The sequence below is a fragment of the Herpailurus yagouaroundi genome, unplaced genomic scaffold (assembly GCF_014898765.1).
Source record: "Herpailurus yagouaroundi ecotype Mexico unplaced genomic scaffold, PumYag 28, whole genome shotgun sequence".
Classification (NCBI taxonomy): Eukaryota; Metazoa; Chordata; class Mammalia; order Carnivora; family Felidae; genus Herpailurus; species Herpailurus yagouaroundi.
Window position 1 is genome coordinate 12,932,938 of NW_024412376.1, and position 6,733 is coordinate 12,939,670.

General features: G+C 36.0%; 1 protein-coding gene and 1 long non-coding RNA gene across 6 annotated transcripts in view; both read left to right on the plus strand.

Annotated features, from left to right (window-relative positions):
* The window catches only part of MSRA (methionine sulfoxide reductase A), a 462,819-nt gene that overhangs the window by 66,478 nt on the left and 389,608 nt on the right, over positions 1-6,733 (plus strand). The gene's annotated exons all lie outside the window — the stretch shown is intronic.
* LOC121026693 (uncharacterized) overlaps positions 4,530-6,733 on the plus strand; it is a 4,670-nt gene continuing 2,466 nt past the window's right edge. Inside the window, exons 1-2 of the long non-coding RNA XR_005788434.1 lie at positions 4,530-4,882; positions 5,402-5,412. This is a non-coding gene — a long non-coding RNA (uncharacterized LOC121026693). The remainder of the gene's footprint in view (positions 4,883-5,401; positions 5,413-6,733) is intronic.

The window sequence follows — 6,733 nt, forward strand, 5'->3', positions numbered from 1 at the left end:
ATATATATATTTTATGTATATATCTATATATTTTTTAATTTTTACTTTTTGTATTTCAGAGAGAGAGAGAGAGAGAGAGAGCACCTGAGTGGGGGAGAGGGACAGAAGGAGAGAGAGAATCCTAAGCAGGCTCCACACTCAGCATGGAGCCTAACGGGGGGCTTGATCCCATGACCCTGGGATCATGACCTGAGCCAAAAACAAGAGTTGGACCCTCAGCCAAATGAGTCATCCAGGTTCCCCAGGAAAGATTGAGAACATATTTTTGAGCTACTACTATTTGCCAGGCATTTTGCTAAGTACTAGGATTAGATAGAGCAAGGATGTTAAAAAGGAAAAGAAATTTAACTAGGTAGAGTCTATCATAAGGAAACTAAAAATCCAGGTGCAGAGAAATAGAAACCATTATGGCACAATATGAGAAGTCCTATGAGAAGTATTATGAGAAAAGAGCTATCCAATTACAGAGGTAGGAATGACCAATTCTGTGCTTCAATGAACTTGACATTTGAATCAGATCTTAAGTGATGAGTAGAATTGTATCAAGTGTAGAAACCAGAAAAAGATATTCCAGGTTCCAAGCAGGGAAAAGTGTAAGTGAAGACAGAGCCAAAACTACATGGGATACCTGGGGCCTGGCAAATAGTTCTGGGGGCTAGAGCATAGAGTGATGGGTGGAGTTCTAGAAGGTAAAGTGGGAAGGAGGTGGTGTACTTTGTTGAAGACCTAGAAAGTTAGGTCCTTGCTGTAGAGGTAAACCTCAGATGCACAACCTCAGATACAGAGGACATAACAAGGAGAGTGCTATGTCAAACTCTGTAATTTGAAAATACTAGGTTAAATGGATGATTTTCTAAGAAAATAGAAAGTACCAAAATCTCCTTTAAAATAGGTAGGAGAACATAAGTAGGTAAAGAATAATGAAAGGCATAGAGAAAGCTGTTAAGAAATTAGGATCTAAAATGCCATTGGGATTATGTAGGTTATGAAAATCTTCCAGAACACAGGGAAAGAAGGAACATGTTCTTACTCATGCTATTAGATTGGAATAGCCTGTTAAGAACAGTCAAGATAAAAGCCCAAATGTAAGATGTTAGGAGTTTTAAAAAGAGAACTTTTAGTTTCTCAGTGGAGCCAGCACTGTGCTCCGTGTGCTATGTCTTTTGAACACACCATCTCATTTAAGCCTCACAAGGCCCTCAGTGACTGCATATTCTGTGATTACTGGGGGAAACTGAGGCTTTAGTGAAGACTGGCTGGGCTCATTTCATCTGAGCATACAGCCTTTATTCCTCATGTTGTATTTTTGTGGTGGTTCTTTTTTCTTGGTCAGATTTGTCGGCAATTGGTCTACTTTATTATTCTTTTCAAAGACTCAGTCCGTAGGTTTATTTATTAATCCTAATAGATTTTTTTCTTCTTTATTTGCATTTTGTTTGTTCTCTAATTCATCAGTCAGTTCTGATACCTAAGTCCCAGCTTTTATCAACATTCCTAGACTGCCTACTTATTTGAAAAGAATAATTTGCCACTATCAGGTAGAGTTTACTCCAGAAACACAAGGATAGTTCAATATCAGGAAAGCTGGTATTGTAATGAATTGTATTCATTCGTTAGAGGGAAAATGCTCTATGATCATCCTGATAGTTACTCAAAACCATTTGATTTAATCCAACATCTACTTTTCCTTACAAATAAAGAAACAAAAGCTCTTTGTAAATGAGATCTAGAAAGTGACTTTCTTCACACAATAGAGTATCTATAAAAAGTCACTAGCAATGTCAATTCCTTGGTGAAAAAAAAAACATTCCTACTATAGTCATGACCAGATAAAATGCCTGGCATCTTCATAGTAATTCAACCTTATTTTAGAAATTTTAGCCTATGCCATAAACAATATAAAGAAGTAAATACAAATATTGGAAAGGAAGCAAACCTTTATTTTCAGTTATAACTACCTGGAAAGTTTCTGAAAAGATACTTGTTGAGTGTCTATCATGTGCTAAGCTCCCTCTTGCAAAACTTACAGTGTATTGGGGAAGACATTCAACTAAATGCAATTCCAATTGCATTAAATTAATTAAATGCAATTAATTATTAAATTTTGAAAGTAATATTACATTTAAATTATTAAATAATTAATTAAATTCCAATGAAATGCAATTCTAGTATAGTGTTATAAATTCCATGATGGAGAAAACAAAGTGCTATGGGAACTACCATTTAGTTGGGGCTTTCTTAACTTTGGAAGATTGGGGAAATTTTTCTGTTCTTCAAATTTGCCAAGTTCATTATTGCTTTTCACTGGTACCATTTCCTCTGTCTGGAAACTATTGTCCTTGAACTTTTATGGCTGACTTCTTGGAATCCCCCAGGTCTCAGCCCAGGAGTCTCCTTTTCAGAGAGGTCCACCTTATCTAAAGCAGCCCCTCACCTCTACCAGTCACTCCTTCACATCACTTTTTTTTTTTTTTTTTAAATTCACAACAAGGTCACTCTCTGTAGTGGTCTCATCTATTTGTTACTTGTTTGTTGTCTTTTTCTACTCCCATCACTTAGAATGTAGGAACAGCACAAGAGTTTAGGAACCTTGTTGGTCTTGCTCACTGTTGTATCCTGAGTGGAGAACTGTGTCTTCACCTAGTAGGTGCTCACTAAATATTTGCTAGGTGAATGTTCTGGAAGACAGGAGGTGGAGATAGAGATGCCAGTTGGCAAAGAGGGCAGGGCCTGGGCTGGGTTGGACTGAATGTTTGTGTCCCCTTGACCCCCACCAAATTCATATGTGGAAGCCAAATCCCCAATGTGATGGTATTAGAAGGTAGGGCAGTAACCTTTGGGAAGTAATTAGGTCATGAGAGTAGAATGCTATACCCTTATAGGAAGAGACACGAGAGAGCTTGCTTCCTCTTCCTCTACTCTTCACCATGTAAGGATACAACAAAAAGATAGCTATCAGAAAAGTGGGCTAGACTCACCAGACAGCAGATCAACTAGCATCTTGATTTTGGACTTCCTAGCCTCCAGAACTGTGAGAAATGAATGTTTGTTGTTGAAGCCACCCAGTCTGTGGTATATTTGTTATAGCAGCCTGAGCTGGCTAATAACACAGAATATATGGCATTGATGAGGATAGTTTTTTTTTTTTTTAACAGCTCTGTTGAGATATAATTAACATATAATATTGTATAAGTTTAAGATATACAAAATGATGTTACATGTTAGTTAACACATATAAGGCTAATTAACACATTCATCACCTCACATAGTTACCATTTTTTTTGTGTGTGGTGAGAACTTTTAAGTTCTATCTTAGCAACTTTCAAATATACAACATAGTACTGTAAACTATAGTCATCATGCTGTACATTACATCCCTGGAACTTATTTTAAAACTGGAAATTTGTGCCCTCTTACCACCTTTGCCCTCTCAACCACTCCCCTCACCCTGTAACTACCAGTTTGCTCTCTGTTGCTATGAGGATTGTTTGTTTGTTTGTTTTAGAGTCTCCATGTAAGTGAGATTATACATACTTCGTCTCTCTCTGTCTGACTTATTTTACTTGGCATAATGCCCTTAAGGTCCATTTATATTGTTTTAAGTGGCAGAATTTCCTTTTTTAAATGGCTGACTAATGTTCTGTTGTGAGATATATAGATATTTTCCAAAGTCCATTGATAGACATGTAGGTTGTTTCCATATTTTGGCTATTGTAAATAATACTACAATAAACATGGAAGTGCAGATATCTCTTTGAGATAGTGATCTCCTTTCCTTCAGATATATACCCAGAAGTGAAATTGCTGGATCATACAATAGTCCTATTTTTATTTTTTTTTGAAGAGCCTTCATATTGTTTTTCATAGTCACTGTACCAGTTTGCATTCCTACTCACAGTGTGTTAGGGTTCCTTTTTCTTCACATCCTCATCAACACTTGTTATAGCTTGTCTTTTTGATGACAGCCATTCTAACAGGTGCAAGGTGATATCTCATGGTGGTTTTCATTTTCATTTCCCTGATGATAGTGATGTTGAACACCTTTTCATATACCTGTTGGCCATTTGTATATATTCTTTGGAAAGATGTCACTGGCTGTTTTTAATCGAGTTATTCCCTCATTCATTCATTTATTCATTCATGCATGCATGCTATTATGTGAGTTCTTTATATATTTTGGATATTAACTCCTTATCAGATATGTAGTTTGCAAATATTTTCTCTCATTCCATAGGTAGGTTTTCATTTTGTTGATGGTCTCCTTTGCTGTGTAGAAGCTTTTTAGTTTGATCTAGTCCCATTTGTTTATTTTTGCTTCTGTTGCTTCTGCTTTTGGTGTCATATCCAGAAAAATCATTGCCAAGACCAATGTCAAGGAGCTTTTTCCCTGTGTTTTCCTCTAGGATTTTTATGGTTTCAGGTCTCACATTTAGTCTTTAGTCCATTTCAAGTTAATTTTTGTGAATAGTATAAGATGGGGTCCAGTTTCATTCTTTTGAGCGTGTTGTTTTGGTGCCATGTGTTTGTGAGTTTTCCAGCTTTTCTCTTCTACTCATTTTTAGTTTCATACCATTGTGGTCAGAAAAGATACTTTATATAATCTTTTTTTGTCTTCTTGAAAATGTTGAGACTTGTTTGGGGACTTAACATATGATCTATCCTAGAAAATGTCCCATGTACGTTTGGGAAGAATGTGTATTCTGCTATTATTGGGTGGAATGTTCTGTATGTGTCTGTTAGATACATTTGGTCTGTAGTGCTGTTTAAATCTGCAGTTTCCTTATTGATTCTCTGTCTGGATGATTTATCCATTGTTGAGAGTGGGGTATTAAAGCTCCCACTATTGTTGTGTTGCTGTTTATTTCTCCTTTTACTTCTCTTAGTATTTTGCTTCTTATAATTAGGTGCTCTAATGTTGTGTATATAAATATTTATAATTGTTATCTTTTCTTGATGGGTTGACCCCTTTATAATTATATAATGATCTTCTTTGTCTCTTTTGATCATTTTAGATTAAAGTCTATTTTGTCTATATAAGTATAACTATCACTGCTTTTTTTGGATACCATTTGTTTGAAATATCTTATTCCATCCCTTTGCTCTCAGTCTATGTCCTTAAAGTGAGTCTCTTGTAGGCAGCATATCATTGGGTGTGTTTTTTTAATCCATTCAGCCATTCTGTATCTTTTGATTGGAGAATTTGCTCCCTTTGCATTTAAAGTAATTATTGATGGGTAAGGAATTATCACTGCCATTTTACTAACTGTTTTCTGTTTTGTAGATCCTTTGTTCCTTGCTTCTTCTCTTGCTATGTTTTGTGTGTGTGTCTGTGTGTTTTGATGACTTTTTGTGGCTGTATGCTTTGATTCCTTTATTATATTCTTTTGTGTATTTACTATAGGTTTTTCCTTTGTGGTTACCATGAGGCTTACATAAAATATAGCATCCTATTTTAATCTTATAACAAGTTAACTTCAATGGTTTCTGGTCTGCAGAAACATTATACTTCTAAATTTTTTTTTTTCAACGTTTATTTATTTTTGGGACAGAGAGAGACAGAGCATGAACGGGGGAGGGGCAGAGAGAGAGGGAGACACAGAATCAGAAACAGGCTCCAGGCTCTGAGCCATCAGCCCAGAGCCCGACGCGGGGCTCGAACTCACGGACCGGGAGATCGTGACCTGGCTGAAGTCGGACGCTTAACCGACTGCGCCACCCAGGCACCCCGAAACATTATACTTTTATTTCTCCCCGCCTCCCCCCCACTCCCACATTTTAGGTTATTGGTGTTACCATTTACATCTCTTTTATATTGTGTATCCAATAACAAATTATTGTAGTTGTGGTTATTTTTAATATGGTTGGCTTTTAACTTTTAAACTGAGCTGTAAGTAAATTACGTACCAGCATTACAATATTAGCGAATCTGACTTTGACTATGTATTTACCTTTACCAGTAAATTATACACATTCCTATGTTTTTAAGATGTTAATTAGCATATTTTATTTCCATACAAAGAATGCTTTTTAGCATTTCCTGAAAGGCTGATCTGGTAGTGATGAGCTACCTTAGCTTTTGTTGGTTTGGGAAAGTATCTCTTCTTCATTTCTGAAGAACTGCTTTTCTGGGATAGTATTTTTGGATGATAGGTTTTTTTCTTTCAGTATTTTGAATGTATCATTCTACTGTCTTCTGGCCTGCAAAGATTTTATTGAGAAATCTGCTTATAGTCTTATTGGGGCTCCCTAATATGACAAATCACTTTTTCTTGCTGCTTTCAACATTCTCTCTTTGTTTTTGACTTTTGAAAATTTAATTATGTGTCTAATTGTAGCCCTTTTTGGTTCAATAAATTTGGAATCCTTTGGGCTGCATGAACCTGCATCTCCATTTTGCATCCCAAGTTTGGGAAGTTTTCAGCCATTATTGTTCTGTCCCTTTCTCTCCCTTTTTGCCTTCTGGATTCTTATAATGTGTATATTGTTTCTTTTGGTAGTATCTCCAAATCTTATAAGGTTTCTTCATTCTTTTTCATTCCTTTTTGTTTTTGCTTCTCTGCTGGATCATTTCAAATGACCTACCTTCCAGTTCAGTAATTCTTTTTCTACCTGGTCGAGTCTGATATTGAAGCTTTCCATTGAATTCTTTTGTTCTGTCATTGTATTATTCAGGACTAGGATTTTCTTTCTTTCTTTCTTTCTTTCTTTCTTTCTTTCTTTCTTTCTTTCTTTC